The sequence below is a fragment of the Pelodiscus sinensis genome, unplaced genomic scaffold (assembly GCF_049634645.1).
Source record: "Pelodiscus sinensis isolate JC-2024 unplaced genomic scaffold, ASM4963464v1 ctg47, whole genome shotgun sequence".
Lineage (NCBI taxonomy): Eukaryota > Metazoa > Chordata > Testudines > Trionychidae > Pelodiscus > Pelodiscus sinensis.
Genome location: NW_027465886.1, coordinates 976,281 through 1,003,029, shown reverse-complemented (window position 1 = coordinate 1,003,029; position 26,749 = coordinate 976,281). Strand labels below are relative to the sequence as shown.

The following is a 26,749-nucleotide window of genomic DNA, read 5'->3' as shown; positions in this document are numbered from 1 at the left end:
GAGAGGGAGGGTTGGGGGGAGCAGGCGGCAGGGGGTGGGGAGGAGCAGAGTGGGGGTTTGGGGGAGCAGGCTGCAGGGGGGTTTGGTGGGGGGAGCAGAGAGGGGGTGTTGGGGGAGACTGCAGGAGGGGATGGGGGAGCAGGCTGCAGGGGGGTTTCGTGGGGGAAGCAGAGTGGGGGGTTTGGGGGACAGACTACAGGGGGCGGGGGGAGGAGAGTGGGGAGGTTGGGGGGCAGACTACAGGGGGCAGGGGGGGAGGAGAGTGGGGAGGTTGGGGGGCAGACTGCTAAGGGGGCGGAATGGGGGTTTGGGGGGAGCAGGCGGCAGGGGGTGGGGAGGAGCAGAGTAGGGGGTTGGGGGGAGCAGCCTGCAGGGCGGTTTGGTGGGGGGAGCAGAGTGGGGGAGTTGTGGGGGCAGACTGCAGGGGGCTGGGGGGGAGGAGAGTGGGGGGGTTGGGAGGCAGACTGCAGAGGGGGCTGGGGGGGCGGAATGCGGATTTGGGGGGCAGACTACAGGGGGTTTTGGTGGGGGGGTAGAGTGGGGGGGGGGTTTGCAAGTCCTGATGCCACAGGACAAGCCGAATGGGCAGTTTGGGGGGGGGCTTTCTGAGGCGGGAGAGTCCGGGGGGAGCAGGGAAAGTAGCCGCGGTGGCTTGTGGGAAACGTTCAGTGCCGCAATCCGCAGCTCCCTGGGCGGGCGCAGCGGAAGTGACAACACAGCGTGTGGGCGGGCGCAGCGGAAGTGACATCACAGGCCAGCGTGAGCGATGCATCCTGGGAGTTGTAGTTGCTACAGTGCGGCCTCCCGGTTCGTGTCTCCGTCCGCCCCGCCCCAATCATAGCCACGCCCATTGCGTTCCAGCCTCTCCCCGGCCCCAACTGCATCATAGGCCGCCCCCGCTGCGCTACTCAGGCCCCGCCCCTGTCTGCCCCCCCCTGCTCTGCACAGCCCCCCCGAGCTTCACCCCCCTCCCCCACCTTCCACCCGACCTGAATCCCACGCTCCATTCAACACCCCCCTGCCCAACCTGCCCCTGTTACCCCCCCAGTGCTTTCAACACCCCCCACCCAACCTGCAAGCCCCTCCCCCACCCTCTGTGCACTCAACACCTCAACCCAACCTGCACCCCCATTCTTCTCACTCTCCAGTCCATTCAGCACCCCTAGTCCAACGTACACCCCCGTTCCCCCGCTTCCCAGTCCAACCTGCATCCCTAGCCCTATCTGCCCCCAGTGCATTCAACACCCTCAGCCCAACCCACACCCCCTTTCACCCCACCCAATCCATCACACCCCCAGTGCAACAGCACCCCCACTCCTTCTACCTCAGCCCAATCCGCCCCCCCCCCCCCCCATTATCTGCGCTGCAGCCAATCCGGCACCTCCCTTCCCTCACTTTCCCAGTGCATTACAACACCCCCAAGCCAATCTTATCCCCCATGCGGGCCCTCCCTTGCATGAACCATATTTTTATCCTTCCTCTCCACAATGCCCAAACCAACATGTCCCCCCTAGCCTCTTTCTCCATTCCCCCATTTTGCTCCCTGCAACACCCCCCCAGCTGATCCCGACCTGCGCCCTATTCCTTCCCATCCCCCGTACGTGGGGCCTCTCAGCTCCCTGTTGGCTTCCTTCCCAACCCGCACACCCCTATCTCGCCAGGTCTGCGACCTACCAGCCTCTGTGACTCGGCGACCAGGGAGAGCGCGAGCAGGAACAGCTAACAGGAGAGTTTGGAGAGGGAGTTCTCCAGGTAAAAGAGGAGGAACAACGGGACCCTTGTGGTAAGTGGCTGTCTCGAGTGTGTGTTTGTGTGTGGGGGGGGGGAGTTATTTGAAGTGTGCTGAGCTTGTGTTTGTCTGGTTGGTTGGTTGGTTTGTTTGCTTTGTTGTTTGAAGGCTAAAAGGTTTGAAATCTAGACGACTCTGTTAATTGGCTGAGCCTCAGTCAGGGGGAGGGACTACCAGAGCTATACTCGGCGACCAGGAACAGCTAACAGGAGAGTTTGGAGAGGGAGTTTAGAGGGCACTAGTGACTTCTGACCTTCTTTAAAACATAACTCTTAGAATAATCTATATTCCAGAGGTGTAAAAAGAATCCCAGTTTATACTTAAACTTATTCATTAGAAAAATGGAGACAGAAGCCCAGCAGCAGAGTGGGGGCTATCCTGTTTATTGTGTCGAGTGTAACATGTATGATTACCTGCCCTGTGGGCGGGTGGCATATGTGTGCACCCGTTGCAAGGAGCTCCTGACCCTCAGAGACCGAGTTCGGGCTTTGGAGGCCAGGGTGGCTGAACTGGAGGAGCTAAGGGAGGTAGAGAGCTATGTTGATGAGACTTTCCGGGACACTGTAGTACTGTCCCACCTCCAGTCTGAGAGCCCCAGTGCTCTTAGAATCATAGAATCATAGAATAATAGGACTGGAAGGGACCTCAAGAGGTCATCGAGTCCAGCCCCCCGCCCTCAAGGCAGGACCACGCTCCGTCTACACCATCCCTGACAGATGTCTATCTAACCTGTTCTTAAATATCTCCAGAGAGGGAGATTCCACCACCTCCTTTGGCAATTTATTCCAATATTTGACCACCCTAACAGTTAGGAATTTTTTCCTAATGTCCAATCTAAACTTCCCCTGCTGCACTGTAAGCCCATTACTCCTTGTCCTGTCCTCAGAAACCAAGAGGAACAAATTTTCTCCTTCCTCCTTGTGACACCCTTTTAGATATTTGAAAACCGCTATCATGTCCCCCCTTAATCTTCTTTTTTCCAAACTAAACAAGCCCAGTTCATGAAGCCTGACTTCATAGGTCATGTTCTCTAAACCTTTAATCATTCTTGTCGCTCTTCTCTGTACCCTTTCCAATTTCTCCACATCTTTCTTGAAATGTGGCGCCCAGAACTGGACACAGTACTCCAGCTGAGGCCTAACTAGTGCAGAGTAGAGCGGCAGAATGACTTCACGAGTTTTGCTTACAACACACCTGTTGATACAACCTAGAATCATATTTGCTTTTTTTGCAACAGCATCACACTGTTGACTCATATTCAACTTGTGGTCCACTATGACCCCTAGATCCCTTTCCGCCATGCTCCTTCCTAGACAGTCGCTTCCCATCTTGTATGTATGGAACTGATTGTTCCTTCCTAAGTGGAGCACTTTGCATTTCTCTTTATTAAACCTCATCCTGTTTACCTCTGACCATTTCTCTAACTTGCTCAGGTCATTTTGAATTATGTCCCTATCCTCCAAAGAAGTTGCAACCCCACCCAGTTTGGTATCATCTGCAAACTTAATAAGCGTACTCTCTATCCCAATATCTACATCATTGATGAAGATATTGAACAGTACGGGTCCCAAAACAGACCCTTGAGGAACTCCACTTGCTATCCCTTTCCAGCAGGATTTAGAACCATTAACAACAACTCTCTGACTACGGTTATCCAGCCAATTATGCACCCACCTTATCGTGGCCCTGTCTAAGTTATATTTGCCTAGTTTATCAATAAGAATATCATGCGAGACCGTATCAAATGCCTTACTAAAGTCTAGGTATATGACATCCACCGCTTCTCCCTTATCCACAAGGCTCGTTATCTTATCAAAGAAAGCTATCAGATTAGTTTGGCATGACTTGTTCTTCACAAACCCATGCTGGCTATTCCCTATCACTTTATTACCTTCCAAGTGTTTGCATATGATTTCCTTAATTACCTGCTCCATTATCTTCCCTGGGACAGACGTTAAACTGACCGGTCTGTAGTTTCCTGGGTTGTTCTTATTCCCCTTTTTATAGATGGGTACAATATTTGCCCTTTTCCAGTCTTCTGGAATCTCCCCTGTCTGCCATGATTTTTCAAAGATCATAGCTAAAGGCTCAGATACCTCCTCTATCAGCTCCTTGAGTATCCTGGGATGCATTTCATCAGGACCTGGTGACTTGCTGACATCTAACTTTCCTAAGTGATTTTTAACTTGTTCTTTGTGTATCCTATCTTCTAAACTTACCCTCTCTCTGCTTGTATTCACTACGTTAGGCACACCTCCAGACTTCTCGGTGAAGACCGAAACAAAGAAGTCATTGAGCATCTCCGCCATTTCCAAGTTCCCTGTTACTGCTTCTCCCTCCTCACTAAGCAGTGGGCCTACCCTGTCCTTGGTCTTCCTCTTGCTTTTAATGTATTTATAAAAGGTCTTCTTGTTTCCCTTTATGCCTGTAGCTAGTTTGATCTCATTTTGTGCCTTTGCCTTTCTAATCTTGCCCCTGCATTCCCGTGTTGCTTGCTTATATTCATCCTTTGTTAGTTGTCCTAGTTTGAATTTTTTATATGACTCCTTTTTTATTTTGAGATCATGCAAGATCTCCTTGTTAAGCCAAGCTGGTCTTTTGCCATATTTTCTATCTTTCCTACACAGCGGAATTGTTTGCTTTTGGGCCCTTAACAACGTCCCTTTGAAATACTTCCAACTCTCCTCAGTTGTTTTTCCCTTCAGTCTTGCTTCCCATGGGACCTTACCTACAAGTTCTCTGAGCTTATCAAAATCTGCCTTCCTGAAATCCATTACCTCAATTGTGCTGGTCTCCCTTCTACCTTTCCTTAAGATCATGAACTCTATTATTTCGTGATCACTGTCCCCTATGCTGTCTTCCACTTTCAAGTTCTCAACTAGTTCCTCCCTATTTGTTAAAACCAAATCCAGAACAGCTTCTCCTCTGGTAGCTTTTTCAACCTTCTGAAACAGAAAGTTGTCTCCAATGCAGTCCAGAAACTTATTGGATAGCCTGTGCCTCGCTGTGTTAGTTTCCCAACATATGTCTGGATAGTTGAAGTCCCCCATCACCACCAAATCTTGGGCTTTGGGTAGTTTTGTTAATTGTTTAAAAAAGGCCTCATCCACCTCTTCCACCTGGCTAGGTGGCCTGTAGTAGACTCCTAGCATGATATCACCCTTGTTTTTTACTCCTTTTAGCTTAACCCAGAGACTCTCTACACAGCTATCTCCTACGTTCATCTCCACTTCAGTCCAAGTGTGTAAATTTTTAATATACAAGGCAACCCCTCCTCCCTTTTTTCCCTGTCTGTCCTTCCTGAGCAAGCCATACCCTTCCATACCAACATTCCAATCATGTGTCCCATCCCACCAGGTTTCTGTAATACCAATGATATCATAGTTGTATTTATTGGTTAACAATTCCAGTTCTTCCTGCTTATTACCCATACTTCTCGCATTTGTATATAGGCATCTGAGATACTGATTTGATCTTGCCTCCCTGTTGTGCCCTGACCCTCCTTTCTCCTTGCCATTATAGCCCGTAGTCCCCCCCATTTCCAACCCATCTCCCAGTCCCGCACATGCAGCACTTACCTGTGGGCTTTGCTCACCTGCCCCCGTCGAACCTAGTTTAAAGCCCTCCTCACAAGGTTAGCCAGTCTGTGTCCAAACAAGGCCTTCCCGCTCCTGGAAAGGTGAACTCCATCTCCGCCAAGGAGATGAAGGAGGATGACAGTCTCAAGGGAAAAGAGCATTCAATGGGAGCAGAGGGAAACCATTCCGTAGTTGGGACCCTCCTCCCAGAGGATGTTGCGGTATCCTCTCGCACTGAGGATACCTCTGAGGGGGAGGGAATGCCAGTTAGGAAGAGGCAGGTGTTAGTAGTGGGTGATTCGATCGTTAGAAACATAGATAGTTGGGTTTGTGATGACCGGGAGAACCGTATGGTCACTTGCCTGCCTGGTGCGAAGGTTGCGGATCTCTCGAGGCATCTAGACAGACTTATGTGTACTGCTGGGGAGGAGCCGGTGGTCGTGGTCATGGTCCCCTACCAATGACATAGGGAAGGGTAGCAGAGATGTCCTGGAGGCCAAATTTAGGCTGCTAGGAAATGCTTCCAGTTCCACGCGCAGGGCCAGGTAGGCAGGCAGAGCTTCAGAGTCTCAATGCGTGGATGAGACGATGGTGTAGGGAAGAAGGGTTTAGATTTATTAGGGACTGGGGACACTTTTGGGAGAGGGAGAGCCTCTAGAGGAAGGATGGGCTCCACCTAAACCAGGGTGGAACCAGACTGCTGGCACTAAACATTAAAAAGGCCGTAGAGCAGTTTTTAAACTAAGAGATGGGGGAAAGCCGATTGGTGCGGAGATGCACGTCAATCGGAGGGAGACTTCTCTTAGAGGGGAATCCATAGATAGAGATTCTCTAAGCTGTAAGCAGAAAGAGAGGAGGGGAGAGGGCAAACCATGGGCCAGAGCAGACAAACAACCGCATCCAAAGGAATCCAATGCATCAGGGAAGGGCAGACAAAGAAGCAGTGGCAAATTTTGAAAGTGCTTGTACACAAATGCTAGGAGTCTGACTAATAAGATGGGTGAACTAGAGTACTACGTATTAAATGAGGAGATTGACATAATAGGCATCACTGAAACCTGCTGGAATGAGGAAAATCTGTGGGACACAATCATACCGGGATATAAAATATATAGAAAGGATAGAGCGGGCCGGGTGGGTGGCGGACTGGCACTGTATGTGAAAGATAATGTAGAATCAAATGAAATAAAAATATGTTCAGTAGAATCGCTATGGATAGTAATTCCATGCTCCAATAATAAGAAATTAGCAGTAGGGATATATTACCGACCACCTGACCAGGACAGCGATACTTTTGACTTTCTTTTGACTGTATAAATCGAGGGGTTTGAAACTTGAATGGCACTCACATTTTCTGAGTGCATTTAGCAGAGCAGCTTTGCTAATAAACAGACAAATCTGTGAGTTCTTTCTGACTTTGACAATTTGCAGGTTCCACCGAGATGGCAACTGTCTTCGCTGGAACTGTGTGATCCCTGACTGTCTTTCAGGATGACCGTGGTAGCCGGCACCTGGGCATTTGGCTGGAGCGGTTCTCTGCCAGAATGGAAAGGTGCACAACCACAGCGAAGTCTACTCCATCGAACCTGTTGGTTCCCGCTCTGTTCTGGTAGGGATCCCGGGATCTAACATCAGGACTCTGATCAGGTAATTATTTCTATGTTTTGTCCGGACTGAGGACTGTCTTGTCTCTGTGTCTATCCGTCTTCCCTGTGGGGTGTGAGTGAGTCTGGGAGCCATCCCTGTCCGGGGACTGGCTGACCAAGGGGCTCCTGTCCCCGCGGTCTGTGTGACTGGAATCTGCACAATCGCAGCCGCACCGCACCTTGGATAAAATCCTTGGAGTGAGCGCAAGGGCGATTGAGGCAGTAGCCTGTGGGCTTCTTCTGTGTGTTGCACTGGGCACCGCTCTGACGAACCCGAATTTCCTCCTTGTGTGATTGGTGTATGAAGTCCTCCTGTATGGGTAAGCAGACGTCTAAGCAGGGATAGTTCCCTAAAGCGACCCCGGCTCAGTTTATATATTTTAGAAAGGGTCCAGACCCCTGTACATTTCTAGAAAAATGATCTAGATTGACTCTGGGGGATCCCAAAACTCAGTGGCCACTGTTAGGATCTTGGAACAAAGACCAAGTGGACGTCTTAAAAGCCAAACTTGGCCTTCCCAAAGCTGAATTGGCTAGAGGAGAGGTAGATTGCTTTGAGGCAAATCTTAGATGGACTGAATCGAAGCTCGCCTCCCTTAAAAATTCTAATTATAAGTGAAAAGCTTTATTGGAAACCTCCTCTCCCACCACCAGACCAAGCGCTTCCCTTTACCCCGTTCTCCGAGAAGACTCAGACCGGTCCCACTTGGAGCTATAAACCGTGGACCCACAGGGAGCTCCACTCAATTGTAAAAGGTTTTCCAAAGCCCCAGGAAAACCCTACCAAATTTGCAGAGGAATTTTTGCTAGTGCGCAATGCCTACGAATCCTCTGAAGCAGACCTCCTGCAACTGTGTAAGCTACTTAAAAACCCTAGCGAGCAAGAAAAACAAAAGGCTCCTGATAGCAAATTGGCCCACCACTGAGCATCCTTCTAATTTACAAGACACTGGTCCTGACGCTGCCTACTGGAACAAATGTAAGAATCAAGCTAAGTGCCTGCGTGAGGCCATTCCCCAAGTATGGACTCCAAAAACCAACTGGGCGGCCATACATTGCTGTAAACAGCAACAGAGAGAAAACCCGGGGAACTATCATACCCGACTGACCGATGGGCTTTTTTTCTGCAACATTCTGGTATACAGCGACCGGGTGAAAATGGACAGGGCGCCCTGGCGCATGCGTTTGTTAATGGCCTCCTACCTGCTATTGGCAGTATGTTAAAGCCAATAAGTGTTGGATGGGAGGCCAAGACCATGGACAAATTGCAAGCAGTGGCAGAGCATTGCCACCGCACTCTAAAAGGGAAAGAGGAGCAGTCCTCACAAAAGTTAATGGCTCTGCAAATACAGCATTATTCAGGGCAGGGCAGACAGTACCGGGAACGGGGAGGGTACCAAGAACGGGGATGAGGTCGGAGAAGGGGTCGTGGGACTGGGTTTTTGGGATTTAGAGGTTTCAGCTCCGGTCATATTCACCCTGCGGGAACAAGACATTATTGTCCCGTGTTCCAGTGCCGTAACGCCCCTATCCTCCCAGTTTGAAAGCCTGATGAGAAATCATGGCTGTTTGTTCAGGATCTTCAAGCCATTAACTGCATTGTTGTACCCACCTTTCCTGTAGTCCCTAACCCAGCAACTATTCTGGCTCCTATCCAACCAGATGCAACTCCTTTTACTGTTGTTGATCTGTGTTCTGCTTTCTTTTCTGTCCCGGTTCACCCTAAGTCCCAGTATCTTTTTGCCTTTTCTTACAAGGGGCAGCAGTACACATGGACCATGCTTCCCTAGGGGTATACAGAAAGCCCGTCTTTCTTTTCCCAAGCATTAGCCAGAGACCTCACTGACCTGGTCTTCCCCTCTGGGTCCACATTGGTCCAATATGTAAATGATCTACTCCTCTGTTCCCCTTCATTATCGGCCTCAGAAACTGACTCTTTAGTGCTTCTCACTGCCCCCCCCCCACCTTAGGGTTACCTAACTACTGTAAGCCTTTTACTCTTTTCTGCCATGAGCAATCTGGTTGTGCACTTGGGGCTCTTACTCAGGAGCATGGTGACAAAAATCATCCAGTGGCCTATTTCTCTGCCACCTTGGACCCTGTTGCCCAGGGTTTACCCCCCTGCCTGCGTGCTGTGGCTGCTGCGGCACGCCTAGTCGAAATGGCTGAGTCCCTTGTCCTCTGCTCTCCTCTTTCTCTCATGGTCCCCCGCTCTATAGAAACTCTCCTGCTACAACGTAATACAGCTCACCTTTCCTCCGCCCGCCTCACTAGGTACGAACTTTTCCTGCTTTCGGCTTCGCATATCACCATAAAGCGCTGTTCTCAGTTGAACCCTGCCACTCTCCTTCCTCTGTCTGATGACGGTGTACCCCACGACTGCCTTGCAGCTGTCTCTGCTGTCACCGTCCGCGCCCTGACCTTTCTGAAGTCCCTCTCTCTAACTCCGACCTTGTGTTCCTGCTTTCGGGATAGACAAGGTCGTCTCCTTGCAGGATATGCTGCGGTATCACTCTCTGAAACCCTAGAAGCTGTGCCATTACCTTCTGTGACAGCGCAAGTCGCTGAACTAGTTGCCCTAACCCGCGCTTGCTTTCTGGCTGACGGGCACTCCGCCACCATTTATACTGATTCTCGTTATGCCTTTGGGGTTTGTCGAAGCAAAAACACACTCCTCTCTGTTTAGGCGGCTAACAACTGATTGCTTTATTGATTAGTAAAGCAAAGTGAGCCAAACGTGGTCCCAGCAAAGCCGGGCCCAGTAAAGCTGCTAATACAATTAATCCTAGTATTTTTATACCCTTAGCCAAACAGTCTGATGTCAGGGCATCCAATTATAGAAATCCTTAATTAAATTTGGAAAAACAAAGCCTTATCAACAAGATGGCGGACAGGTACGAGGGAGTACATCTCCTGTCCCAACCAGCCCAAATAACACTTACCAATAGCCCATTCTGTAGGCCTCTTCTCACGGGGTGACAGAAAGTTCACTCTGGTTTACGTGCTTGAGAGAAAAGCTGAAATGGTTTCTGATATACAAGATGGCTTCTAGCTAAACATAAAATAGCTTCTACAACTCCCCCCTTTTAGCCTTTTAAAGGCTAACCTTGAAACCATTTTATACCTTCATTTTCCATTAAAGTATTTATGTAAATTTCTTGTTCCTTTCTCTGCTTATTCTATTTTAACATCACGTGTTTCACATTCCCTTTGGTAAGGGTCTGTTTTGTGTTTTTTAGAATACAAGAAATAAAGCAATTGATTAGCAAGAAACAAAAATAGGCACAAAAGAATATAGCTAATACTAAAACTATACCTTGCAAAATCCAAGTTCCCACATGTTCAAACCAGCCTCCCAACCAATCCCAGAGGGTTCAGTCTTCCCCCTTAGGCGTTTCACAGTTTCACAGTTTTTTTAAAAATTTTGAGACCTTTTTTCTTACTTGTTTACTGGTGTCAGAAATATACCCACAGCATTTTTTTCTTACTAAGGCACAAACCCCGCCCTTACTAGCTAGGACATAGTTTAGGGCCATTTGGTTTTGGCTTTTTTTTACCCTGGCTTCTGAACCATTACATGTCCAGCAGTACTTAACAATTGGGGTCAAGGCTAGGCGGATATACCCTGGGTTAGTAAAGCCTTTATCCTGCCAAGTATTATTTGGCTTAGTTTACTAAACAGTGTGCCATTTATTTGAGTGTTGTTTAGTGGGACTGGAATTATTGGGATGCCTCCTTCTGAATGTACAGGACTGTGAGCACATATCCAGCAACCTGTGGAATTAAATTCTTGGGAAACTTGGTTTATTAAAAGCATAAACACATTTAAACTATACAGGTTATTACTGCTAGGTATTAAAACCAAGATTAAGCATAAGCTTAACATGAATTGTTTGTTCAGCCTTATGCTGGCTGTTTTTTAGGACTTCGTAGTTTGCTTCTCCTATCGCTGGCAGGTTCTTCTGGGCCGCAGCTGGTACCTTAGCCTTGGATTTTTAAGGCTCGTTTGCTTTTGGGCCTGGATTGCCGGTACCAAGGCTGCGCTGATCCTTGTCTCCTTTTGGACCTGGGTTTTTGGTACCAGGTCTGTGGTGATTCCCATCTGCTTCTGGACCTGGGTCTCTGGTACCAGGTCTGCGGTGCTCCTTGTTGGGGCCAACCTTTGTAGGGGCTGGAACTGGTTTGCAGTGGGAGGTGTGAATCCAGGCGGGCAATTCCTTGCACTTTACAGCAGTATGAGTGGTCAGAAGAACTTGGTAGGGCCCCTTTCACCTGGGTTCCAGGGCAGTCTTTCGCTTGTGAACTTTCACGCAAACCCAGTCTCCTGGTTGTAGTTTATGGCACGGCTCAGTCGGGGCCTCCTGGAAGGCGTTCTTAACCTGTGAATGATAAGACTGTACACACCTCATAAGTTCCTGACAATTCTTGCCTTTAACAAGTGTGGCATCAGCCAGGTTAATTTCTGGGCTGCTTAACAGTCTTATAGGTCGGCCACGTGCAATTTTATGTGGCCTGAGTCCAGTTTTCTGATTAGGAGTGGCTCTCATGCTCATTGGGGCAATCTGGAGTGCTACTGTCTATATTAAGCCAGAGTTCTTACATATTTTAGCAAGTTCGTTCTTTAAAATCCTGTTTCATCTTTTTACTGCTTCTGCGCTCTCCAGGTGTCGTGCACAGTGCAGTGCTTGTCTGGTAGAGTAGTACTTTCCCAGTTTTTTTGAACAATTTGCCCAGTAAAGTGGGTACCTTTATCACTGGAGATCACAAGGTGTATTTCCCATGATGGGATGTAATGATTTAGAAGTTTCTTTGCCACTGTGATGGCATCAGCTTTCCTGCAGGAATAAGCTTCTACTCCTCTCAAAACCAAGCAAACAATAACCAGCACATTATTAAAAAGATTGACATTTAAGCAATTGAATAAAGTCCATTTGTAAATTCAGAAATGGTCCCAAAGGCGGAGGTCTGGTTGCCGGAACTGTTTTTACAGGTTTACCCACGTTGTGGGCTTGGCAGACAGGGCAAGCCAGACAGTAATCTTTGGCTGCTTGGGAGAATTTGGGAGCAAACCAATTTTGTTTTAAGGATTGCTACCCCCTTTGCCAACGTGCGAAAGTTTATGGAGCACGGGGGCAAGGTGAGTTAGCAAGACCACTGGGCCAACAATGTGGCCATTAGAGCTGTACCACAAGTGGTTTGGGTGCAATGTGCACCCTGCCGGTTTTTACTTTTGCTTTTCCGATTCTGGGGCTTGGTGTTGCAGGAGGGCCAGTTCTGACAGAGACGGCAAAGGAGCTGGCGATGGTAGGAGAGAAGGGAAAAACAGCAGGTAGAGGAGCAGATTTTACTACATTTTAGACAATACAAACTGCATAGCCTGCTACTAAAACTTTACTAAAATTATAAAAGCAAAAAAGCCATCTGTGTAAAGCACGAAGTTAAGATTATTTAAGGGACTTAAATTATTTTTTTATTAAAACAACAATATTGTACACACAACAATGTTAGAAATACATATATTACAATTAAGACACACACAAGACAAATTTGGACAGAACCCAGAACACAAACTTATTATGTTATGACACAGAACCGTGGGGTTTTTTTAGTTAATTTTTAGATGATATTAGCGCTTCTTGATGATTTGAAAGACAAAGAAAACATTTTTTACCCATGTTGGGGTGGTGCATTATATTTTAGAACACTTTTTTTTTTACAGCTTTTTGCTACTTTTTGATCAGCCTGCTGTTACCCAATGGTATGCTTTTATTTTGAACACTAGCTTTAGAGCATTTGAGTAACTTACTTTATTGTTTAATTATTAAGTTAAAGGTGGCATGCCTTAGTTTCCCTCTTGTACTGCAGACCAGGCTTTTTATTTTATTTTATTTTATTTTATTTGTTTTTACTGCCACAGAAACTTTTTTAGAACAAGGTGGTTGCTAGTTACTATTCCAGCAAGCAAAAAAAGTTTTTTTTTCTGAAAAGAATTACATGCAATGTTACAGACTTACTTATAGGGGACAGTGCTCCCCCCCTTCCAGAACAGACAGGCAGTTTGCAGACACACACGACCTTGGATTTGAAAGCAAGCCAAAAGTGCTATTAGCTTAGCCTTGAACAGAAACACTGTGAAGTTTTTGGGCTTGGATTTTTTAAACAATAATTAGGTTTCTTGGAAGACACATTTAACCCTTAGGGTGCAGGTTTTACAAATTTACAATGTATAGATTTTATTTTTTTATGCGGTTAACCAATTAAGGTTTAGTAGAATTTTTTATTTTTTTCAATAGATTTAACAAAGTGTTTGTAGCCAAATGTTTTACTTGACTGTTTTATTGCTAAGGTGATTAAAAGAGGCTGCAAGAAACAAGGAGTTATTTTTTAAAGCAGGTTTTTTTTTCCCCTCCCCCTTAGGATTTGGAGAAACACTTTTTTTAAACTGTTAAACTTATTTTAAACTTTGTGTTTTGCTTTGGATTGGGCAAGTTTGTTTACAGGAGCCCGTGTTTTTAAAGGGAAGAGCTAATTTCTTTTAGTTATTTTTTATGATTTTTTTTTAACCTGTGTATGCGTTGTAAAGAGGAATAGAGGGGCGATGTTGTGCCAGATTTTCCCCCCAAGCTTGGTTGATATGGGTGTGCTAACTGAGAATTTTTTTTTTTTAACTTTTTGTGCATTATTTTGTCACAGAGGTGCTGCAGCAACTTTTAAGTTACCTATTTTACTGCAGGGAGGATTTTTTGCTTTTCTGAGCTTTACTTTTATTCCTCAGGGCTTGAATTTTTCCTCTTTTTCAATTTGTTAAATGCTTACAGGTCCTTGGACCATTATGCACGTACATGTAGTACACAGGGGAGCCTTTTGGCAGAGTGGGGGGTGTTTAGACTAACCCCCACTTAAACTAACTTTACACACTCCAAAGAGAGAGTCTGCCGGGTCTAGAGTGTTAGACCTTAGCAGCTTATGAAATAAGGGGAGTTGGCAAATGAAATTTAATGTGGATAAATGTAAAGTAATGCACATCGGGAAAAATAACTCCAATTATACGTACAGTATGATGGGGGCTAATTTGGCTACGACAAATCAGGAAAGGGATCTTGGAGTTATCGTGGACAGTTCTCTGCAATCTTCCAGGCAGTGTGCAGCGGCGGTCAAAAAGGCAAATAGGATGCCGGGAATTATTAAGAAAGGGATAGAAAATAAGACCCAGAATATCTTACTGCCCCTGTATAAAACTATGGTACGCCCACATCTTGAATACTGTGTACAGATGTGGTCTCCTCACCTCAAAAAAGATATTTTGGCCTTGGAAAGGGTTCAGAAAAGGGCAACTAAAATGATTAGGGGTTTGGAACGGGTCCCATATGAGGAGAGGTTAAAGCGACTGGGACTTTTCAGTTTAGAAAAGAGGAGACTGGGGAGGGATATGATAGAGGTCTATAAAATCATGAGTGGTGTGGAGAGGGCTGATAAAGAAAAATTATTTCTTAATTAGAAGAACTAGAGGACACCAAATGAAATTAATGGGTAGCAGGTTTAAAAGTAATAAAAGAAAGTTCTTCTTCACACAGCGTGTAGTCAACCTGTGGAACTCCTTGCCAGAGGAGGCTGTGAAGGCTAGGACAATAATAGAGTTTAAAGAGAAGCTAGATAATTTCATGGAGGTTAGGTCCATAAAAGGCTATTAGCCAGGGGATAAAATGGTGTCCTTGGCCTCTGTTTGTCAGAGGCTGGAGAGGGATGGCAGGAGACATATCGCTTGATCATTGTCTTCGGTCCACCCTCTCTGGGGCACCTGGTGCTGGCCACTGTTGGTAGACAGGATACTGGGCTAGATGGACCTTTGGTCTGACCCAGTACGGCCGTTCTTATGCTCTCACATATCCGTTGAGTCTTGAGGCTCTGCTGACCTCCCCCCCTTGCGTTCAGAGCTCCCTTGTGGGAGAGCCCTGGTGCAGCTGGGATTAGCTTAAGTCTTAGACCTATGCAGAGGCATTTATTTTTCACTTATTACATTTATACTTATTTTTTACACACTTTTTCTTTATTTTTTACAATTTTTGTTTCCTTTTTTTACATTTTTCCTACAGTTTCCACATTTAGATGCATTTTTTTGTATTGTTCAATTCTTATGGGTGTTTCTATTAAGTGGCGCTGCCCTAAGACATCCGGCACATAATATCAGGCTTTATTAGGATCCTATACCAGAAGGCTTTTATTATCAAGGCACTGGAATTCCTGTAGACTGACCTACCCCCATTTTCTGCGCGCGCTTAATTTTGTAAGGCACCGAACTAAAAGTCCGCCTGCTTACACCTTCTTTTGAAAGTTACCGAATCAGAATCCGCCTGCTCGCTCTGCGAGTCACTGAATCAGAATCTGCCTGCTCGCTCTGCGAGTCACCGAATTAAGAATTTACCTGCTCGCACTGGTCCCCCTCCCCCTTTTGGTTGCGAGGCACTGGACTTAAAGTGCACCTGGCTCGCAGGGGTTTCCGGCACCTGCCCCAGCCCGGCAGAACACCACGTCCTGGCGCCTGGAGACAGCCTGGCGGAATGGGGTACTATGGCCTGGGGTTAGCCTCAGAGGTCAGTACTACGCCCACAAATAACAGAGAGAGACAGCAAAGCTTCCGTGTGCCGAGAGAGAGTACTGGCACCACACCAGCTTTTAGCATCCGAACACAGAGGATCCAGCGCATGGCTGCCTTACTAGAGACACCGGTGTGCCCTTTTGGAACTGTGATGCATAAGACAGGCCTAATAGACAAAGACAGACACAGACAGACAAAAATGTTAGCCGCTTCACAAAATTTGAATTTCGTAGCTCCCCTTACCCCGATGGCCGGCCGTCACTCCAAATCCCAAGCCCTCACCAGGAGATTTCGTAACAGGTATTCCCTTTACCTTTTATTGAGCGCTCTGAGAGGTTTGGAAGTGGAGTGCCGGTCCATCCATACAGGCAAGTGGCGCGTTAATTTGGAGGTTCCACCGAGATTCCTGTCGAAGCAAAAACACGCTCCTCTCTGTTTAGGCGGCTAACAACTGATTGCTTTATTAATTAGTAAAGCAAAGTGAGCCAAACGTGGTCCCAGCAAAGCCGGGCCCGCCCAGTAAAGCTGCTAATACAATTAATCCTAGTATTTTTATACCCTTAGCCAAACAGTCTGACGTCAGGGCATCCAATTACAGAAATTCTTAATTAAATTTGGAAAAACAAAGCCTTATCAACAAGATGGCGGACAGGTACGAGGGAGTACATCTCCTGTCCCAACCAGCCCAATTAACACATACCAATAGGCCCCATCCTGTAGGCCTCTTCTCACGGGGTAAAAAAATTCACTCTGGTTTACGTGCTTAAAAAAAAAAAAGCTAAAATGGTTTCTAATACACAAAATGGCTTCTAGCTAAACATAGCTTCTACAGGTTGTACGTGACTTTGGCACCCTCTGGCAAGCTCGAGGTTTCCTTACCTCTGCTGGTGCCCCTATCAAGAATGGCCCCTACATTGCTGCTCTCCTGTATGCAGTTTTACTCCCATCTGCATTAGCTGTTAAGTGCCCTGGCCACTCCACAGCAGATACTGATGTTGCTAGGCGTAATACTGCCCTAGAACCTTCCCCAGGTGCGTTTCTCGGTTCCCTTTCTGTTTCTGTACCACCTTTCTGACCTCATCCTGCTTCAAGACTCTGTCCCAGAAGCAGAAAAAGACTCCTGGGTCACCCAGGGTTGCTCTCTATACCCCGATTCCCGTCGGTGCTCGCCTACTGGTACCTTTGTGGCCCCCTTTTCCTCAACCCCCCTTCACGATGTTTCGCATGTCGGAAAGGAGGGGATGGTCTCTGCTGTAACTAAGGCAGGATGGTGAGCCCCACATTTCAGCTGTTTTGCAGCCCGCCACTTTACCGCCTATGCCACTTGCCAAAGCTACAATGTTGGCAAACCTGTAAAGGTAGCTCACGGGTTCTGGGGCCTGCCCCAAGCACCGTTCTTGCATTGGCAGCTTGATTTTGTACAAATGCCTAAGTGTCAACGATATGAATTTATTTTGGTTATGGTATGCTTATTTTCAGGATGGATTGAAGCCTTTCCTTGTCGCAAAGCTGATTCACTGTCTGTTGCCAAATGTTTGTTAAATCATATTATGCCTGCCAAAGGAATTCCTGCCACTCTGTCCAGTGACCGGGGTACACATTTTACTGAACAACTTGTTCAGCACCTGGCTCGTGTGTTACATGTCACACACCTGCTGCACTGTCCCTACCACCCAGAGAGCGCAGGTGCAGTTGAAAAATGAAATGGTGTGATTAAAAAAAATAAGCTTGCAAAAAATGTTGTGACTCTACAGGGTTAAGCTGGCCAGCAGCCTTACCATTGGCCTTTATGGAAATTCAATCCACCCCATCCCAAAGACATAAATTAAGTCCTTTTGAAATTGAGAACAATGGCTACCATTACTCCAGTCTCAGACTTTGAACTTGACTCACAGTATACTCCTTCAGTACTGCAAGGGACTAATGGAAGCTGTAAGTCACTTCCATTCACAGGTTCCCACCTCTGATGCCTCCGACGGAACCCGCCTCTGATGCCTGCCACGCTCTCGAGACAGATGATTGGGTCTACGTACGACACCACCATCAAACACGCCTTGGAACCCCGGTGGAAGGGCCCGCATCAGGTGCTGCTCTCTACCCAGACGGCTGTTAAGCTATCCGGCATCGCAGCATGGATACAGGCTTCGCAGAGTAAGAAGGCACCACCCCCTGCGGACCAATCATCGCCTTAGGACCACGCAGAGTCAATTTTGACTCCAGAAGAAGACGTAGAGGAACAGCCTGCGATACCTTACAACCTACGTTCGCGTAAGGGTTGCCTGAAGCAGACGAGGACCAAAAGGAAGGCCCAAGAAGAAGCAGTAGTGAGCCTAGCGCCTGCTGCCCGGTGGACATAAAACCGTGACTGCGGTTCCCTCAGCTGAGGTTGCCAGAACCAAAAGGGTCTTGCCTCCAACATGTGCCTCTGGTGGGGCCTGTTCCTTGGCCACTGGTGTCTTAAGGTCTGGGGAATCCACAATGACAATGACAATTCTTTTATCCACCAGCAAGTATGGATCGCTCAGACCCTTAATATCTCTAATTGCTGGGTCTGCAGCCACATCCCAGCCCACTCACAAGCTGGTTCCTGTCTTGGCAATCCCACTTAATTCCCCAGGCCTCACCGGAGGACCTCATCCGTTTAACAAGACATGGAACAGTAACGACACTTGGGAAGTAGTGGGAATCAATGTATCTAAATGGATAAGTGTGGAGGAGGGAAAAGGTCACTGGTGTTGGGTGTGGAATGGGACGGGGCTGAATCTGGGGAGGAGCAGTTGTCTAAGATTGGAGAATGAAATCACTCTCATGCTCCCCCTACAGCCACCCTAGTGAGAACAGTACAATCTTTCAATGCCATGCAAATAACACCACTCCCCGTAAGGAGAATCACCGTGTGCCCTTCGGGGGATATTACTCCTCCTTTGTAGACACCTATATGGCAAAGGGGTGCAACCGACCCTTCCCAGCTTTGATAGGGCCTCAGTGGGTCTGCGGGACAAAAGCCTATACTGCGTTACCAGTTAACTGGTCGGGTATCTGTTATCCGGCCTAACTCTTCCCACAATTCCTTCCCACTTGAACGCCTCCGTCATTTTAGGCGAAAAAGAAGGGACTTGTCAGATGCCCAATGGTATGTGAATCACATAAGCCTCTTAACTTGGGAAGAGACTATTGGTGGTTCCTTTATCCCATTTGGGGGAGTAATACATCATGCAAAAAGGCTTGTGAGGTTACAAGCAGTAGTTGAAATCATGGCAAATGAAACTAGAGAAAGTTTAAGGGCCCTGGCCAAAGAAACAGGAGCGATCTGACAGCTGGCCCTCCAAAACCGTCAGGCATTGGGTATAGTTCTGGCAGCAAAAGGAGGGACCTGAGCTCTCATTGGCAAAGAACGTTGTGTATATATACCTGACAACACCAATGATGTAATAGATCGCGCTAGCCACTTGGAACAGATTGCGTACCATCCCCACGAAGAGCCAAGTTCCCTGTGGAAATGGCTAAATAACTTGTCCAATTTCTCTGGCATAGGAAACTGGTTGTTTCAGGGAGCCCTGACTATCCTATTTGGGGGGTTGTGAGCAACTTGGGGGGGGGGGGGTTGCAGCTGGATTGGCTTTTTCACTTGCGATCCCTCTTCCCCGGGCTATGAAGAGCGGCAGGGCGGCGGAAGGCCGCTGCCAGCAAGCCGCACAGCGTGGCCGGGGCCATGGGACTCCAGGAGCAAGGCAGCTGGAGAGTGGGATGCGGAGCAGAAAAGAGGCACAGAGGAGAAAGAGATGGGGGAAAGGAGCCTGCAGGGGGGAGGGCGTTAAGGACTGCACATGCCATGAAGGAACCCCAGGAGGGCAAGGAGTCTGGTGAGAAGGGGGGGAGGAAGCGACCCAGGGCAGTGAGGGTGGGTGGCCACACAAATTCGTTTAGCATTTTAGGGGGTAGTGGTATCACGAATTTTGAGAACCCCTGCTGTAATCCATGTTCCAGCAATCGCTTACATGAGTTTAACATCGCATTTTTATGTATGTTTTACCCTAGTAATACACAAACCTTTTAATTTTGAAAGAAATCTAAATGCCTAGTCTTCTGTTCATATTCTTTTGCACGGGTGTTGCAGTTTATTCATATTTAAGAGCTTCTGTTTTAATTTATTGCTCACCATTTTAGAGTTAGATGTTATCACTGACTTTTTAGCTGTTCTGTTCCCAGCACTTATCAGCTCAGAGGTATTGCTCGCTGCTGGCTGGTTAGGGGCTAAGCTCACCACACCAGATTTAGTGGCTTTCTCTAGGAATGTCAATGTACAGAGGACTACACGATTAACCAATAAGCCTCAACTTATTGGTCAATCCTGTGGATTACACGCATTCTCCCCTCTCACCTGCTGTCTCTGTCAGAGGCAGCAAGGAGGGAGGAGGCGTGAGCTGATACCTGTGGGAAGCCAGCTTTGAAGTCAGCTTGTCACAAGAGGGCGCGGTTGTACAGTTGATCAGCGCCCCACAAGCATTGGATCGGCCTATTCCCCCACCTCTGTGCTGCTGCCTCTGATACAGAGGAAGCAGTATGGTGGGAGGAGGAAGGCGGGAACTGATGTGCATGAGCACTGTGTGTGGTGGCTTCATGGACCCACCTGTCAATCCCCTTGCTGCCTCTTCTAGAGGCAAGAGGGGGAGGCAGGAGCTGGTGCTGGCTTCGCAGAGCTGCCTGCCTGCCTGCCCATGCTGCTGCCTGTGCCTGAGGAGTGTGCAGAGAGGGGGCGTGACAGTCAGACGGAGCCATGGCAGCAGTGCCAGGCGGATACTGGGGTCCCACTCCTGGAGAGCAACACCCCTGCCCTCCCCAGCCGGAGCCTGCAATGGCCCAGACAGTCTGAGAGGGCCAGAGGGAAGAGGCAGGCGGGACAGGGACTCGGGCTCAGGGCCCCACCCGTGACTACAGCGGGAGCTGGCAGACACTGAGACGGACACGCGCCCTCTCAGGGGGTCTCTTGTTTTGACAGTTCACACATGGGAACCCCACTCGGTCTCCCATGATGCACTGATGTAGGCTGGGGGATTGGAACTCCCGTGGCGCGTTGTGGCACGAGGCAGGAGCTGTGCGTCTCGCATCCCTCGCAGGGTGGACGCCCGCGCCCCGTCCCAGGGACCGGAAGTGATGTTTGCTCGATCCACGGCCTGACAGCAACCGACTGGGAACCGTGACCGGAAGGTGCCCAGGTACGTGCCCCAATCGCGTCCCCCGGGAACAGGGCTCGGAGTCGATTGGCTCCGGCGAGCGCTCAGCTGGCACCGGGTCTGCGAGTGACAGGCAGAGGGAGACACGGGGCCAGGCGGGACGGGTTCAGACTCGGCGTGCCTGGCTGGGACAGCGACTGGGGTCGGAGGTTTCCTGCGGCGGTGCAGCCAGTGTAACCCCCCAGCTCCTGTGGTACGGGGGGATCTGAGGAGGGACACCAGAGACCGTAACCGAGCGGCTATGGAGGCTGGAACCGCTCCGACAAGGCACCGTTCTGCTTATGGTTGCCAGGTGTGACGTAGTGGGGGTACTTGCTGGGCTGTGGTGACCCCTGCTGTCTGGAGCAAGACCCAGCAGGGAAAACCTCGCTAGGCAGAGGTAATGCCAAACTTGTTGAACCAGTGGCCAGACACCCCCCATGGAGAGGAACAAAGGAAGGTGGAATGCTGCCCTGACTGGGGGGCAGGGCTGCAAGGGAATTTAGTTAGTTACTGTGGGAGAGCATGGAGGAGAGCCTAGGAGAAGGGGCTGGAGTTTAGGGGCCCAGTCTCCCCCATCTCAAGGGGGCCTGAGGCATCCTAGCCCAGCTCTGGGACCAGACTACATCTGTGCTGTGCTGTATCCTGGAGAGGCAATAAACTTCCTCTATTCCACCGGCTGGTGAAGTCTGTTTGTGCCATTTCGGGGTGCAGGAGACGGGGAACCCCCAACGCGCCGTCACACTGGTGTCAGAAGTGGGATGCACTGCACCCCGTGGATGGAGCTTCCAGCGGCAAGCGACAAGGCGCAGTAGAAGCAAGAGCCCTGGGGCCAGGCGTGCTGGAGACAGAGCGAAGCGGTTCCTGGGAGTCGTGGGGCGCTGCAGCACTAGACTGGTGAGTCTGCACCGAGGGGCCCAGCGGGCAGATGGCCTACGCCCGACTCTTGAAGGCAGAGCTGGTGGGTCTGTGCAGAGAGAGGGGCTTGCCTGTGCGGAAAGCAACCAAAGCCCAGCTGATTACCCAGCTGGAAGAGAATGACCAGCCACGGGGCCAGGATCTTGTCCCCAGGAGAAGCAGCCAGACCCCCCCGAGAGTGTGTCAGGCTCAGAGAGGGGGAGGAGTGCTGGAACCCACCGGAGAGATGAGACAGCGTCTCCCGGGAGGCCTGCAAGCCGTAGCCCATCTAGGGCAGGGGCCAGCCCAGCGGAGCTGCGGCGGCTGGAGATCCAGCTGCGGATCAGGGAATTGGAAGTAGAGGACCGAGAGAAGGACCGCCAGGACCGAGAGAGGGAGCGCCAAGATCGAGAGAAGGAGCGCCAAGATCGAGAGAGGCAGCGACAGCATGAGCTGCCCATGGCAGAGCGGAGAACCGGCGGGGCACCGGCTGCGTCAAGTGCGGATGGGCCCCAGGGTCCCAGGACTGCCAGACGCTTGGAGAGGCTCGTGGTGGCCCAACTGAAGGACATGGGTGACATCGACGGGTTCCTCAGTGCCTTTGAGAGGGCCTGTGGACTGCAACGGGTCCCCCCAGCTGACTGGCTGCAGGAGCTCATCCCCGCACTGAACCAGGAGGCGGCCGGAGTGCTCAGTCAGCTGGAGGACCTACAGCCAGGGGATTACAACCGAGTCAAGGAGGCCCTGCTGCACAAGTTCGGGCTGACCCCCGAGATGTACAGGAAGAAGTTCCGGGGGGTACAGAAAGGGCCACGGGAGACCTATGTGGACCTGGCCTCCCGCCTGGCGCAATACTGCCGTAAGTGGGTGTCTGGACTCGGAGCCCAGACCGCAGAGGAGCTGCTCAAGCTGGTCATGATGGAGCAGTTCTATGAAGCGTGCCCACCCAAACTGAGGCTGTGGCTCAAGGACCGGAGACCAGAGAACCCCCAGGAGGCCGGGAGACTGGCGGATGAGTTCACGGAGAGCCGGTCCGGGTGTGAACGGGAGTCCCGGAGAGAGAGGGAACCGCGCAGAGACCGGATCTCGGCTGAGCGACGGAGGGAGTCAACTACGGGGCGAGACCAAGGAACAGGTCGTCTGCGCCCCAGAGAACCAGCCAGGGCCTGGACAGAGACAGCCCAAAGCCTAACTTGCCATCGCTGTGGGCAAAAAGGCCACAAGAGGGCTCAGTGCACCAGGTCCCAGCACCGGGGACTTTCCAGGGTTAACTGGCTGGGGCGGGAGGAAGGGCAGGCTGCCCCAGAGGCAGAGGCTGGCAGGCAAACCTCAGCTCAGAGGGAGGGGAAGGATGCTCAGTGCACCTCCCCTGGGAGGTCTGATTCTCAGGAGGCGGATTTCTCCGTGTACCGGGTGGGGGCAGGACGGCCCCTGCGGAGCGAGTGCCTCATACCCCTGGAGGTGGATGGTAGGAAGGTGACGGGCTTCTGGGACACGGGGGCGGAGGTGACTCTGGCCCGATCCGACATAGTGGCCCCGGAGCGGATACTACCCCACGCGCAGCTGATCCTGAAGGGCATAGACGGGTCCCCGTTTAAGGTGCCTGTAGCCAGGGTGCATCTGAAATGGGGGGCCAAGGAGGGCCTCAAGGAAGTGGGGGTGCACCCGCACTTGCCCACCGAGGTGCTGATGGGGAATGACCTAGAGGAGTGGCCCCATGAATCCCAGCGGGCTCTAGTCACTACCCGGAGCCAGAGCCAGCGGGGGGCTGACAACGTGGGTCCAGGGAAGGACTCCTGGCAGCGTCCTCAGGGTCCCATCCCAGTGGACACGGGGTCCAGCCAGGCTGGGACTCCGGACCTAGGCAGAGGTGGGGGACAGGTCCCGATCCCTGCCTCAGCAGCTGAATTCCAGGCTGAGGTGCAGGCAGACCCCTCCTTGCAGAGGCTGAGGGACCAGGCTGGCCTCCATGCAGCTCAGCCCCGGGGGAAGGGTGGCCAGGAGAGATTCCTGCGGGAGCGTGGGCTCCTGTTCCGTGAGTGGCTCCCCCCCAGGAAGGCGAGGGCATGGGGGGTCCAGCGGCAGCTGGTCGTCCCCCGAAAGTATCGCCTCAAGCTGCTGTATTTGGCCCACGATGTCCCCGTTGGGGGCCACCGGGGGATCCGGAGCACCCGGCTGACGCTGCTCCAGCACTTCTATTGGCCGGGAATCTTTACAGCCGTGCAGCGGTACTGCCGGTCCTGTGACTCCTGCCAGAGGGGCGGGAAGGCCCAAGACAGGAGGAAAGCGGCTTGGGGGTCTCTACCCCAGATAGACCCTCTGGGCTTGCTGAGAGAGAGTTATGGGAGGGGAAGACCTCCCTGGATGGAGCTTCGGGGGTGGAAGCCGCCCTGGTTGTCCAGAGAAGGCTCACTGGGCTCATGGCCCCGGCCCGAGAGACCCTGGCCAGAGATCAAGGCCAGCGGAAGGGTGGGTGTGACCCCCGAGGACAGGCCTGCGCCAGTCGCCCTGGAGCGGGGCGGTGAGTGGACAGAGGGAAGCCAGCTCATGTGGGGCCTTGCCACGGCCGGCCTGAGTCAAGGGGAGCACCCATGTCCCCGGGGCGGGTTCCCACGCAGAGGACCCGAACTTCCCTAGGTCACGAGCGGAGTGACCCTGCTCAGTTCGCTCTCGGAGGGGGGAGAACTGTGACGTAGTGGGGGTACTTGCTGGGCTGTGGTGACCCCTGCTGTCTGGAGCAAGACCCAGCAGGGAAAACCTCGCTAGGCAGAGGTAATGCCAAACTTGTTGAACCAGTGGCCAGACACCCCCCATGGAGAGGAACAAAGGAAGGTGGAATGCTGCCCTGACTGGGGGGCAGGGCTGCAAGGGAATTTAGTTAGTTACTGTGGGAGAGCATGGAGGAGAGCCTAGGAGAAGGGGCTGGAGTTTAGGGGCCCAGTCTCCCCCATCTCAAGGGGGCCTGAGGCATCCTAGCCCAGCTCTGTGACCAGACTACATCTGTGCTGTGCTGTATCCTGGAGAGGCAATAAACTTCCTCTATTCCACCGGCTGGTGAAGTCTGTTTGTGCCATTTCGGGGTGCAGGAGACGGGGAACCCCCAACGTGCCGTCACACCAGGTGACCGGCTTTGAACTGGACGGTCCAGTATTTCAGCTTTTTCTTCGGGAAACAAAATAAGCTCTTCCAGACGAGTTCCAGGCTGGGGACCAACCAGCTTAAGTAGTAGTTCTGCAGAAAGGACCTGGGGGCTACAGGGGATGAGAAGCTGGATAGGAGACGACAGTGTGCTCTGGTAGCCAAGAAGGCTAATGGCATAGTAGGGTGCATTAAGAGGAGCATTGCCAGCAGATCCAGAGATGTCATTATTCCCCTTTATTCGGCTCTGGTGAGGCCACATCTGGAGTATTGTGTGCAATTCTCGGCCCCCCACTACAAAAAGGAGGTGGACGGAGTGGAGAGGCCGAGGGAGTTGGGTCTGTTTAGTCTGCAGAAGCGAAGAGTGAGGGGGGATTTGATAGCAGCCTTCAACTTCCTGAAGGGAGGTTCCAAGGAGGCTGCAGAAAGGCTGTTCTCAGTGGTGACAGAGGGCAGAACAAGGAGCAATGGTCTCAAGTTGTGGTGGAAGAGGTCCAGGTTGGATATTAGGAAAAACTCTTTCACTAGGAGGGTGGGGAAGCACTGGAATGGGTTACCTAGGGAGGAGGTGGAGTCTCCATCCCTAGAGGTGTTTAAGTCTCGGCTTGACACAGCCCTGGCCGGGTTGATTTAGTTGGGATTGGTCCTGCCTAGCGCAGGGGGCTGGACTTGATGACCTTCTGAGGTCTCTTCCAACTCTGTGGTTCTAGGATTCTTAAGAGAGCGTCTGCACTGGCATGTGTTTTTGCGCAAGAGCATCCATGCCAGTGTGGACGCTCTCTTGCGCAAGAAAGCTCTGCCGGACATTTTAACCATCGGCCTTTGTTGCGCAAGAAATTCCTGGTGCCTGTCCGCACTGGCCTGTGCTGGAAGGGCTCTTGCGCAAGAGGCTTCTTCCTAAGCAGGAACATCCTTGTTCGTGCTCAGAAGCCCTGGTTGTACACGGCCAGTGTAGACAGGCAGCAGGTTTCTGCGCAAGAGCGGATGTTTTGGCGCGACATCGCGCCGGTGTAGACACAGCCTCAGTGTTTTCAAACAGGGCGCAGCAGAGGCAGACCCCCAACCGGCCTCACGCTGCCCCGCTGCACTTTGTAAGGCAACATCCTGTCCCGCACAAGCCAGCTGGGCAGTTTGGTGTGGGGTGGGGGGTGCAGAGTGGGGTTGTGGGGTAGCAGACTGCAGGGGGTTTTGGTGGGGGGAGCAGAGTTGGGGGGAGCAGACTGCAGGGGGTTTTGGTGGGGGGAGCAGAGTGGGAGGGTTAGGCGGGAGCAGACTGCAGGGGAGTTTTGTGGGGGGTGCAGAGTGGGGGGGTGGAGGGAGCAGATTGCAGGGGGTGGGGGAGCAGAGAGGGAGGGTTGGGGGGAGCAGGCGGCAGGGGGTGGGGAGGAGCAGAGTGGGGGTTTGGGGGAGCAGGCTGCAGGGGGGTTTGGTGGGGGGAGCAGAGAGGGGGTGTTGGGGGAGACTGCAGGAGGGGATGGGGGAGCAGGCTGCAGGGGGGTTTCGTGGGGGAAGCAGAGTGGGGGGTTTGGGGGACAGACTACAGGGGGCGGGGGGAGGAGAGTGGGGAGGTTGGGGGGCAGACTACAGGGGGCAGGGGGGGAGGAGAGTGGGGAGGTTGGGGGGCAGACTGCTAAGGGGGCGGAATGGGGGTTTGGGGGGAGCAGGCGGCAGGGGGTGGGGAGGAGCAGAGTAGGGGGTTGGGGGGAGCAGCCTGCAGGGCGGTTTGGTGGGGGGAGCAGAGTGGGGGAGTTGTGGGGGCAGACTGCAGGGGGCTGGGGGGGAGGAGAGTGGGGGGGTTGGGAGGCAGACTGCAGAGGGGGCTGGGGGGGCGGAATGCGGATTTGGGGGGCAGACTACAGGGGGTTTTGGTGGGGGGGTAGAGTGGGGGGGGG

General features: G+C 51.2%; 1 long non-coding RNA gene across 4 annotated transcripts; it reads left to right on the top strand.

Annotated features, from left to right (window-relative positions):
* The first annotated feature begins 548 nt into the window (after positions 1 to 548).
* On the top strand, positions 549 to 19,889 carry LOC142824248 (uncharacterized). Of its 4 annotated transcripts, none has more exons than XR_012899176.1 (4): positions 549 to 807; positions 1,662 to 1,752; positions 6,799 to 7,014; positions 17,089 to 19,889. It is a non-coding gene; the product is annotated as an uncharacterized LOC142824248 (long non-coding RNA). The 4 variants fall into 4 exon arrangements; XR_012899174.1 differs by having other exon boundaries at positions 1,662 to 1,783; XR_012899175.1 differs by lacking the exon at positions 549 to 807 and having other exon boundaries at positions 1,324 to 1,752.
* The last annotated feature ends 6,860 nt before the right edge of the window (positions 19,890 to 26,749 follow it).